Below are 12,639 nucleotides of genomic sequence, written 5' to 3' on the forward strand. Positions count from 1 at the left end.
GCGTGTATCAACCTTGCAGTATCATACAGAATATTTTCATTGCCCTAAAAATCCTCTGTACTCTGTCTACAGTCCTCTTTTCTCACTAATCCTTTGCAACCACTAATATTTTTACTGTCTCAGTTTTACTTCCCTTGGAATATCATATAGCTGGAATTGTATAGTATATAGCCTTTCCAGATTGACTCATCTCACTTAGTAATATGCATTTATATTCTTTCCATGTCTTTGCATGCCTTGATAGCTTATTTCTTTTTAAAGCTGAAGAATATTCCATTATCTAGATATACCAAAATTTATTTATTCATTCAGCAATGAAGTGGGATTACTGGATCATACAGTAGTTCTGTTTTTAACTTTTTGAAGAAACTTCATACTATTTTTCATAATGGTTATATCAATTCACATTCCCACCAACAAGTATAAATGCCCTCCTTTCTCCATATTTTTGCCAACACTTATTATCTTTCATCATTTTAGTATTGATTATAGCCATAGAAAAAGGTCTGAAATGATGTCTCATTGTGGCTTTTATTTGCATTTCCCTATTAGTGGTGTTGAACATTTTTACCTCTTGGCCATTTGTATGTCATCTTTGGAAAAAATATCTATTCAGGTCCTTTTTCTATTTTTTTTTTATTTGTATAAGTTTATGTGGTACAAGTGTAATTTTGTTACATGCACATATTATATAATGGTGAATTCAGGTCTTTTAGAGTACTTGTCACCCAAATAACATACATTGTACCCATTCAGTAATATCTCACACCTTCCAAGTCTCCATTGTCTATCATTCTACACTATGTCCATATGTACACATCATTTAGCTCCCACTTTCAAGTAATAACACACTATATTTGCAAACCATAGATCCTATAAGGGGTTATAAGAGCTCCTGTAAGAGCTCTTCTTCCCATTTTTAATTGGAGTTTTTGCTATTAAGTCATGTGAGTTCCTTATATTAATATATCTTGGATATTAACCCCTTATGGGATCTATGGTTTGAAAATTTTCTACCATTCTGTGGGTTGACTTTTTATTTTGTTGAATATTTCCTTTGTTGAGTAGAAACTTTTGAGTTTGATGCAGCCCCACTTTTCATTTTTTATTTCAGTGTCATATCTAAAAAATCACTGCCAATACCAATGTCTTAAAGCTTTTCCCCTATGTTTTATTCTAGAAGTTTCATGGTTTCAGGTCTTAAGTTTAAATCTTTAATATATTTTGAGTTGATTTTTGTATATGGTGTAAGATACAGGCTCAACTTCATTTTTGGCACACAGATGTACAGTTTTTCCTTTTAGTAAATTCTGTTTATTCAAGTTTTTGCTGTATTATGGTTTTTCTGAACTTCTTAAAAAAAATACTGGATTAAATGTCATTATTTGGACTCGACATTTTCATCTTCTTTTTTAGTTATATGTCTTTTAGTTCTATTTTAAAGTTTATCATCCACAGTCTAGATTCAATTTCTGTGATTTCAGATCTGTTCTTTATCCACTATAATTAAGATCTTTATTTTTACAATTTTAATCTCCTTGAAATTCTTTATTTTGCACAATCCCTTAATTTTTTTGCTCCTATTTAATAGAGGCAATATTATCATGTATTTTATTGAAGCTAAGTTTTTAAAAGGTTTTCTATGGAATTTTTAGGAATATATTTCCCATGTCATAGCTGTATTATTTCTTTCAAGTCCTAGTTGTTGATTTGATTTCATTATTTTCCACTGAAAATTATTTACTATCATTTGAATTAAAAAAACTCTATATTGATCCCATGTTTGCCCACAGAGAGACGGGCCTTCTACCTATACTCTGATTCTGATGAAAACCTTCTTAGATTTCAGAAGTAGGGCAAGCTAATGCACAAGGTTCCTAGTCTAATGCTCAGTGTTCAATATGAATTCTCTACTGTGGCTGAGATCACTGGAAATAGAACTAATGAAGGATAATCTATAGCTCACATTGGTACCAAAGTTCTTCTACGCTCCCATCTGCCTGTAGGATGGAATTTGTAGGCATTCCATGTGAGATAATGGACTTCTAGTACCCTCTATGCCTCTCCGTGTTCCAGCCGCTCCAACATGCTTAACTTTCTGTCCTGATTATCTGCTCTAATAGAACAGGAAAGGTGAAATACAAAGACTTCTAATGTCTGGCTGTTCTTCTGAGTGACACTAATATGCTGACAAATATTAATCCTCAGCATACCATCAGAATCCATCAGATCCAATTTAAGTTTGAGTTTCTTTTTTGAGCAGTTCTATTTGCAAAAATTAATATTTAATGACTTATTTTTATTCAAAGATATTCTAAGGATTAGAGCAAAATTTTACTTATTTTGAAAAGTATAATAAAACACATTCAATTTTGCTATTACCATGTGGATCCATTGAGCCCTTTATTTCTGAGGTACATTAAGAAACTTCAGTGATTTAATTTTTTTTCTATATTTTGAAGTATTTGATATTCATTATCCTAGAAATTATTTTATCATTCATCTTCATTACTTGTTAATTATTGCCAATGATGTTAAAATTAACTAAACTAAGAAGATAAAAATCATGATGGAATAGCCTAGAAGGATAATACAATTGTCCTTCCTTAGTTTTTTAATTCATTGTCCAAAGAGTTTTACCATATTTTTAAAACGTATAATAAAGTAGACACTATCCTTGTATTTTGTTTTTTTGCTTTCATTGAACACAAGTGACAATTCAGGATTTTCAATTTCCATCCAAAATATAAAGAGAATAAAAATGACAGAAGAAGATGTTTGACAAGACAGCTAGCTGCACCCTAGACAGGGTGAAATTGTTCATAAAAGTGAAATTGTAGAAGAATTTTCTCAAAACTTAAGAACTGCTGAGTGAACAATGTATTTCTAAGAACATAAAGAAAAAATATATTCCCAACCAGTTAAATCATAAAACATGAAGGACCTAACTTAACAATATTTTATAGGAAATCCTGTTTCATACCATTTTGCTAAAAGTGTATATGACAGTATTCTTTCACCTTTTATTATGTTTGTACACCAGCATTTTCTTGACACAGAAAAGTGTTCCTATGTTTATATTCTTAACATTTTTTTCATTTTCCCTATTTATTCTTAAATTTTTGTAAAATGATTGAATAATATAAAAACATAAATGGGGTTTATTGTACCTAGACAGTAAATGCAATGACCATATTCTTGGTTTCCTGTGAGTTCACACATTGAGAGCTAATTAACAGCAGCATTTGGTTATGGTTGTCATGAGTATCAACATCTAATTCCTTAAACTATGAATTAATCACTGATAGTTTTTTTCAGTTAAGTGATATCCCTTTGCTACTATGGCAATAGATAGCTTGTTTGCTGATCTTTACTTACAGTAGTGATGTGAAATTTCCTGTTTATGTCTATACATAAAGAGGCATACACTGGTGAGAAAATGAGAGATGAGAAAGTCTACATCATAGGCTGTTGACTGAATGTCATTTTAAAACAGAAATATATGTATTTATTTTAAAACAGCAAAAAAAATCAGAAAAGAAAAAAATCCTAGATATATGTTTTAAGAAGGCAAAGAAAGAGAAAACAAAATCAGGTAGGAAAGAATAATTAAGGGAGAAAAGGAGGTAAGGATGTTCAGAGAAGAGAGAGCTAAAGAATTGGAAGGACCTTTAGAGAGTAAGAGCTTATCCAGTTCAAACATTTGATTGTTCTTGCATTTCTCAGCCACATATTTACTCAGAAACTAAATGTGCCAAGAACTATGCTGTGAATACAAAAATAGAACCCTGTCTTCCAAGGTTTATAGTGCAGTGGGAAAGATTAAAAAACAACTTTTTTCCCTGTGTTACAGGAAGTCTTCAGCTGCCTAAGCAACTGCATCTTGACTGACTTATTCAGGTGGACTAACACTTTTGCTGTCAATATTAATAAAGTAACCAAATGGGATGAACACCGAGAAAAAAAGACAATGAAAAGTCAAAAGTGGAATTCTGCAATATATCAAGAATATAGAATCCTCTTTTTACATAAAAACACCCCCCTAAACAATTTGTTGTACCATTATAGAAATAAGAATCAAATATTATAGGAGACAGAGAAGGAAGAATTAATCATGCTTGGTTGAAGTCTTGCGGGAGTAGACTTCAGACAAGAGGTGACACATGAATTGTCTTTTTTAAGGCATAGGATCCCCAAGTGTATTAGAAGGAAAAGGACATTCTGGAAACAGAAAAGAAATGCATAGAACTTACAAGAAAAGAAAGCTGGTGTATTTAGGAAGAATAAAATTACTTGATTTAAGTAGAATCTAAAGCACATAGGGTACAGAATTTTACTTCCAGATAATATACCAATAAACTGGCCACACTAGGAACTGTCTACACAGGCATTTGTATACTACTCAGAAGGTAATGGGGACACTATTCCAGAAATGAGTGATGTTAACACTCTCTGAACCTCAATTTTATCATTTACAAAATGGAGGTAAAGTACAATTTTTTTCTGTATAACTGATTTTATTGTGCTCTGGAGTCCCTGCTTTTGCTGATGACAGAAGAAGTGAGAAAGCCAGTTAGGTAAACTTAACTTGGACAGTTAAGGGAAGATTGGTCTCTACTGGCTTAAGATAGACTTTTTCATATTGAATCTTTAGTCAGTTCAAAGCTCAAATTCAAAACCAAGGTGCAGATACAAAGACTCTTATCTTCTTGTATAGAACTAGTGAAGTCATTTTACATGTGGTCTGTATTCCTGGGGTCAGTGGTTCCCAATGATTTGATCTCAAGGTCCTTTAGACATTAAAAACTATTAAGAAACTGAAAAAGTTTTTGTGTATGTGGGTTATATTGTTCATGTATTTATGTGGGTTATCTATTGATATATACCACATTAGAAATTAAATAAATTTAAGTGCACATTAAGTGTGACACAGTAAAAACTCATTAACACAAATAATTTTATGAAATATACCCACATTTTCAAAAAAATAATGATATACATGGAATTATTTTACATTGTGCAAATCTCTTTAATGTCTAGATACCTAACTGAATAGAAGATAGCTTGATTTTTATAAATACGTCTGCATTCGATCTGTTGAGATTATTATAGTTGAAATATTTAGTTGGAAGACAAAGGAGTATCCCCGTAGTTTTTTCACGTAAGTGTGACTATTCTTTAGTACTGCAACAGAACTCAACAAGTGACAGCTTCTTAAAAATAAGCAGTACCTGAGTAATCTGAGTAATCTGAAATTGTATCAATGAATTTTTGCACTGTTTTGGGACTCAAGTTTATCTTGTAATTTGAATAGATCTTTTTTCATGCATGACTTTGTAACATCTTTTGGAAAATATTGGTTGAATGAGTTATGCAGATCTTCCATATGTTGACACATTTCATCATACCATGTCAAAAAACATTAATGTCACCACTGATCTCATGAGAAATGTCTGTCAAGCTTAAGGTAGCAAATAAAAATGTTTCAAATGTATTAGTTTTCTATTGTTGCTATTAAAAGTTACCAAAACTTAGCAATTTAAAATAGCACAAGTTTATGATCTCACAGTTATATGGTTCAGAAGTCCAACTAGACTCAGCTCGTTCTGCTCTGGATCTCACCGGGCTGAAATCAAGGTATCATCCAGCCAGGCTCATTCAATTTGTTGGCAGAATTTAGTTCCATGTAGTTGTAGATCTGTAGTCCCAGTTCCTCATAGCCTGTCAGTCAGGAAGGCTCTCACCTCCTTAACGACACTTGCGTTGCTCATTATGATGCTTTTTCCATCTTCACACCTACGAAAGTACGTGGAGTCCTAATACTTTGACTTTCTCTGACCTGCTCTTATGCCACTTCTCTTCTGCTTCCAGATAAAATTTCCTGCTCTTATGGACTTATGTGATTAGATTCATCCAACCGGGAAAATCCAGGATAATCTTCCTATCTTAAGGTTTGGAACCTTAATTATATTTGCAAAGTCCCTTTTGTCATGTAACGTAGCATATTCATGGAGTTTAGGGCATGGACCTTGCAGGGGAAGGGGCATTATTCTGTTTACCATGCCAAATTTATAATTTTTCCTTGAAAAATCTTATGCTATTACTAGAAACAATCAGTTATTTTTCTTAAAATGGCAGGCTCACTTTGTTCATTTTCAAGAAAGTCTCTACCTGAAACCCAAGTCTGCATAACCATTGCACCTTCATCAGTTGTTCCTCCAAGTGAAAACAGTGATCCATAAAAAAGAACGCGTGGTTTAGAACACAACTCAAAAATCACACATGTACTTTTCCTTAAGACAGACATGATACTTTATTATATACACTTTATGCATACTTCCCATTTTGTAACACAGAATAATAAAAACATTAGGTCATCAAATGTGAAATACATGATTTGAAACCCAAAGTGTAGTTTATTATATCTCAAACAAGAAGCAGTACAATTAATCAAAGTATGCACCTAAACTTTGACACAGTTTTGCCATCTTAAGGATAGCTTGTTTATGCCAGCAGCAAAGAAGCCTGGAAAATGAGTGGAGATGAAATCATGAAAGGCGTTTTCCACAGCTTGTTGAGAATTGAATAGTTTTCCTTACAAGAAATGGTCCAAAGTGTGAAAGAAGTGGCAGTCAAGTGGTGCGAGGTCTAGTGAATAGGTGGACGACAGAGAGTTTCCAAGTACAGCTGCTGTAGTTTGAGCAGCATTGTTTGCGTAACTTGTGGTCAAGCATCATCTTGCAAAAGGATTATTGGCCAATCTCGACTGCTTAATTGCAAGCGTACTCATCATTTTGTCCAATTGGTTGCAGTAGACATCCACTGTAATCGATTGACAGGGTTTCATGAAATCATAATGGATAAAACCAGCGCTGGACCAACAAACAGACACTTTTTGTTGATGAATATTCCATTTTGGACTGTGTTTCAGCACTTCATCTTTATCCAACCGCTGTGCTAAATGCTTGAAATTGTCAAAAAGAATCCATTTTTCATCACACATAACAATACGGTGTAGAAACGTTCACCTTCACCTTTATGTCAAGACAGCAAAGACAGGCAAGCTTTGAGACAATTTCTCTTCTGACAGTAATTTAACTCATATGGAACCCATCTATACAGCTTCTATAATCTTGCCAATTTGTTTCAAATGGTCCAAGATTATTGGATTGGTAACGTAAAACCTTGCTGCTAATTTATGTATAGGTTGCGATAGAATCGCTTCCACTACAGATTTCAGCTCATCCTTATCCACCTTGCTCTCAGGTTGCCCATGTGGCTCATTTTCAAGATTAAAATCACCAGAACAGAACTTCTCAAACCATGATGTACTGTGCATTCATTAGCTACATCTTTCTCAAACACTTCGTTGGTATTTCGAGCTGCCTGTGCTGCATTGGTTCCATAACAGAACTCTTACTTGAAAATAATATGAATTTTTGACTTATCTAAGGTTTCACAAAAATTGTTCTAAAAAAAATTTGAAAGATAATCCCAAGCCAAAACGTGTTTGCAAGACTGAGGATGTACCTTCACAATAAACATAAAACAAGTGTTAAAATGAAGTGTCAGAAATATTAACTGTCAAACTTAGTACTTAAGGTAATAGGACATTTCAAACTTAATAACATAATACATTCTATGCTTGAGATGTGTAAAATTATTATTTTTATTCCTTTATCAAGAATGTTCTTAAGTGAAATTGGCAGTTTTTTAACCCAAGGGCTTGCCAGTGAAGAACACAATGACTTCTAGTACAGTTTGGTGCTCCTGCTTTAATCTGTGCTAAGGCATCAGCAGTTTTGGCCATTACTGTTTTTGTACAATCAATTCAAATATCAATGAGTATCTTAGAATTACATAAAAATAGTTCTGACATTGCATACTACCTAAAAGAATCTTAGGGATCTGCAAACTATATTTTGATAACTACTGAGCTTCAAACCCCACATTTTTTAAGAACCCACATGTTTGGCTGTAGCCTGTGGCTTAATATATTAACCTAAATGCCTCAATATATTAAAGGCTATTTCTCATTCATTAAAAATACACTCCTGGTATGAGTAGCTCACCTTCACTGCTCTTCTCCATGTTGTGATGAAGTGTTCTTGGCCTGAGTTTCAATTATATATTTTGTTATATTGTCGTATTGTTTCTTAAGAAACAAGGCTTTGTGGGCTAACTTGGGCTCTTCTGTTGGGTTATCACTTCAGGCTTCCCATATAGTAATAGCCAGAAGTCAGCTGGGGTTACAGACACTTAAAGGATCAACTCGGTTAGACACCCACGCTGACTCTCACGTTACTGGATAAAGGCTATTGATTGGCAGCTCAGCTGGGATGTTGACTTTAGTGCCTACATGTAGCCTTCCCATGTGGCTTGGGCTTCTCAAACCATTGAATCTGGAGATTTCCAGAGGTAGTGTCCCAGGAGACAGGGAGAAAGATTTGCCTACCCCTTAGGGTCTGGGAATGGAAACTGGTACTACATTATTTCCACTACATCATGTCCAAAGTAATTATGGAATTTAACCTGGTGCCAGAGGAAAGAGACATAATCCCTACCTCATGATAGGAGAGTATCAGAATTTGTGGTCATCTTGATTCCACTGCTATCTGACTGAATCTGGAGAAATTGTAACGTCTACCCTTCTGTTCTGTAGCTACTCAAGGGGAGATGGTTGCTCTGGCCTGGTCCCTGGATATTCTACTGCTAAACTTGTCTGTTGGGCACCAGAAGTGCACCTGCTTTTGAAGTTTATAGTCCCTGACAATACCACTATTACAAAGTGTGAGAGCCCCTTGTCTCAAGCACCAACCTCTTCCTGTACTCAAATTCCCCCAGTACTTTAGCTTCTTGCTTCCAGAACATTTGAGGAATTCCAAATCTTCTACAAGCCTAATACTAAATATATTAGAAAGGATATCTCAGGCCATGTCTACCCACATCTTCTGTCAAAGTTGCTCTACCACTTTTAACCTTTTGGAGACAATGGGCTTATAATTTTCTTAGGTTATACAATGGGAAGAATAGAATAAGTCCCTCTCTTCAGGAATTCCCCCCACCACAAAATATTTCTAAATATTTTTGCCACTCCTCCCTGTGTGATTTGACCTGAGGAGAGGAAGGCATGCAAGAGCACTCGAGTTGAACAACTTGCGTATTTCTCGCTTTCTCATTCCTTGGCTTAACTTCTCATCTCCGGAGGTCTTTCTACTTCCCCTTCCTATCTGTTGGAAATATCCCTTTTTAAATTCATTACTGTGTGCTACAGCTAATAATAAAAATAATCCAGTATGCCAGAACTAATTATTTATATATAAAAGGAAGTATTTATAATTTAGAAGGAAATAAACCCACTTATCTTTCTCAACAAAGTCTGGGTTTCAAGAATATCATCTCCCTATAGATAAAATTCAGCAATGTCCTATATTGTCCTATATATATCCTAATTGACAAACTGTGATGTGTGGTCAAATCCAGGATGCAGGCCAAATTTATAAAAAAAGTTTGCCAATCCCTCTTCTATATGGTATCTTTTCTCCTCCAGAAGTGGCAAATGCCTTTGCTGAAAGGCTTGGAGAGGCACAGTGAAGCTTGGAACTTCTGTTTAACCACATTAGTTTAACATTTTTTAAAATCCCCATTGCACGCATAAGATCTATTTCAATATCTGACATACATTGAGTGTTCAATAAATGTTATTTTTTTCATTTTAGCCCTCTTCTCAGTACAGATGATAAAAAAAAAAAAGAATAAAGGTATGTGACTTAATGGGAAAAATTAAAGAATTGGTATTTTAGATATTTAAAAGGCATTTAATTGTTTAAATGGAATTAAAATGTCTAAAAGGAATTTGAGACAAAGGAGAACATGGTAAATTTGTTTTCAGACAAGTAAAGTTTGATGTGTCCTTATAAAGGTACTAGGAGTCATTTGGAAATATGGCTGTAGTTTAAAGAAATGATTGGGTGTTGAATAGATAAATATGCTTATCATTTGGGAAAATGTGTGACAACTGGAACCACTAGAGTATAAGAGCTATATCATGGAAAAGAATTTCGAAGTGGGGAAGTCAGAATGCTGGAGACCACTAGCAAACCAAGAGTCAAGAGAAGGAAAGGAGGAGTCAGAAAAAGGCCAGTTAGAGAGGTAGCAATAGAACCAAGAGCAAGTCTTTCTGGATGCTAAATGAATAATTGAGGAGAAAGCTGACCCAAGAAGTTAAGCAGTTTCCCCAAGATTCCCTAGCCACATAATCAGAATCAGTATTTCCAATATCAAAACTAATGCTCTTCCTGCTACTGAATGGTGACTCATCTTCTCCTCCCACAAACTACTTGTATTAGGTTCCTGTCACTCTACAACGTATTAAGTTTATTCTCTTACAGTTCTGGAGGTCAGAAATCTGAAATGGGTCTCATTAAGCTAAAGCAATGTGTCCACAGGGCTGGTTGATTTCTGGAGTCTCGGGGAGTGCCGGAGGAGGGGGGGCAGAATCTGTTTCCTTGCCTTCTCCAGCTTCTAGAGGCTGACTGCTTCCCTAGGCTCATGCCCTCCTCCACTTTCAAAGCCAGCAAGCATTGTCTCGTCAAGTCTTTCCCGCACGCCATCCCTCTGACACTGACTTTTCTGACTCCTTCTTCCCCATTTGCAGGACACTTGTTACTACATCGGGCCTGTCTAGATTACCCTATCCAAGATAATCTTCCAATTTTAAGATCAGCTGATTATCAATCTTAATTCCATCTGCAACCTTAATTCTTGCCATATAACCTACCATATTCACAGGATCTCAAAGACAAGAATGTGGACATCCTTGGGGACTATTATTCTTCCTATCACATTACTACACTTCAAAATTCTATCCGCTCCTTAATCATTCCATCTTAAACCTAGAACCACTTTTGTTTTGAATACTAAGTTTAATCAGTAACTAAATTACAACAGGCTTCTTTTATTAATTTATTCTTCATTTAACAAACACATATGTAGAGTGACTTCAAGGTATTGTTTGTAATTTAAAAAAGGAATAAGCTATACTGCTTGTTTTCAAGGAGCTAAAATCTGCTCACTCGATTTAATGTGCTACTTGTTTTTCCTCCTTTATCTTTATCCTCATGTCTGAACTAAAATAACCTGCTCTTCTTCCTCTTCTGATTGTTCACCTTTTTTTTTTCATTTTGCACACACCTTGGCATCTGAAATTTTCTGAATCTTCAGCTCAATATCCTGTTTTTAAGTACTCTCCATTTTACTTCAACATTTACAATGTACGCCACAAAAGGTTTACCTCTTACAGGAACACTGTTCATGAGCTATCTGATCTAAAACAGAAACTACCAATTTCTGAGGCTTTCCTGATACTCATTCTTCTCTCAAATACGTGTACAAACCCAAACATATCTTTTCCTTAATGTTTTCTATGTCCTGATACCTCTTCCAGCAGCCTGTTACTGCTGACTTGCAGGTGAGCAGTAAAGATGAAAATACTTCTCATGTTACTTCCCTGTTTTGACATCTGTAAAGAGGCTTTCTTAACCCCTCAAACTCATCCGACACCCAATCCTATAAATCCGAGCCCATATTCTTTTATCAGGAACTACTTTGCCTGTCAGTTACCTCTGTGACTCCTAAAGAGTCACATTGCACTTACAAGTAACCCATATCTATACTTGCTGATCAGATCACGCTTATTCCAACATTTCAAGCATGCACTTCTGTTCTAGAGTGGCTCTCCTACTTCTCTGTCCTTGTCACAACCATCTTGATACCTCATATCTGGGGTTTTCTACAAATGATCCTTAAGTATTTTCCACCCAATGATGTAGTTTTCACTTTTGGACTCTCCATAGAATTTGTCACTATCACCGAGCATATTATAGGATGCCACTGGTTAGAAAACAAACCATAAATTTAAAAACAGCTTGCCAGCATTCAGTGGTTAGGATCAGGGAAGGAGGGGAAGACACTGACACTACATAACCACAGAAAATATACAACACAATTTCAGAAAATGTGAAAAAAATACAATCAGATGTGGTATCTTGCTAACTAATTCCACTCTATTATTTAGTCTTCTGATCATTAAGCACATATAAGCTATGTATTTGAATTTGGCTTTTCCTAAGTAGTGTCATGCCTTTTGCATATATTCTAAATCTGAACTTTTGTATGTCAGGCACATATGAATTGCCAATCATAGATTCAATTTATTTGAATAGAACTGAACATTTTATTGAAAGCCTTGTGAATTTAGTATCTCATGGTAGAACAATAATTTTCTAAGATGATATAAAATTTATATACTTCAGGAAAATCACGGCCAAACCCTATTTGTGTCCAAAAGCAATTTTTACTGATGAGCCAACTCCTAGCCAAAGCCAATTTACATCCCAAAGTACTTTCTACTGATGAGATAGTTAAAAACTGTAATGAAATTTTGCCACCTTAGTAGGACAAAACAAGGCACTAATAAATACAGAGAAAACAGCCTGAATAAGCAATGCCAATGCCTACTTTAACAAAATGACAAGCAAGACAGGCAGCAAGAAGTACCAACTCCCAAGACCTAAATTAGAGTGTACAGAATAAGTGGGCCATTCAATCTTCTTTATGGCTCTGTAGCCCCATTTTACC

This window comes from Eulemur rufifrons, chromosome 17 (assembly GCF_041146395.1).
Source record: "Eulemur rufifrons isolate Redbay chromosome 17, OSU_ERuf_1, whole genome shotgun sequence".
Taxonomy (NCBI): Eukaryota; Metazoa; Chordata; class Mammalia; order Primates; family Lemuridae; genus Eulemur; species Eulemur rufifrons.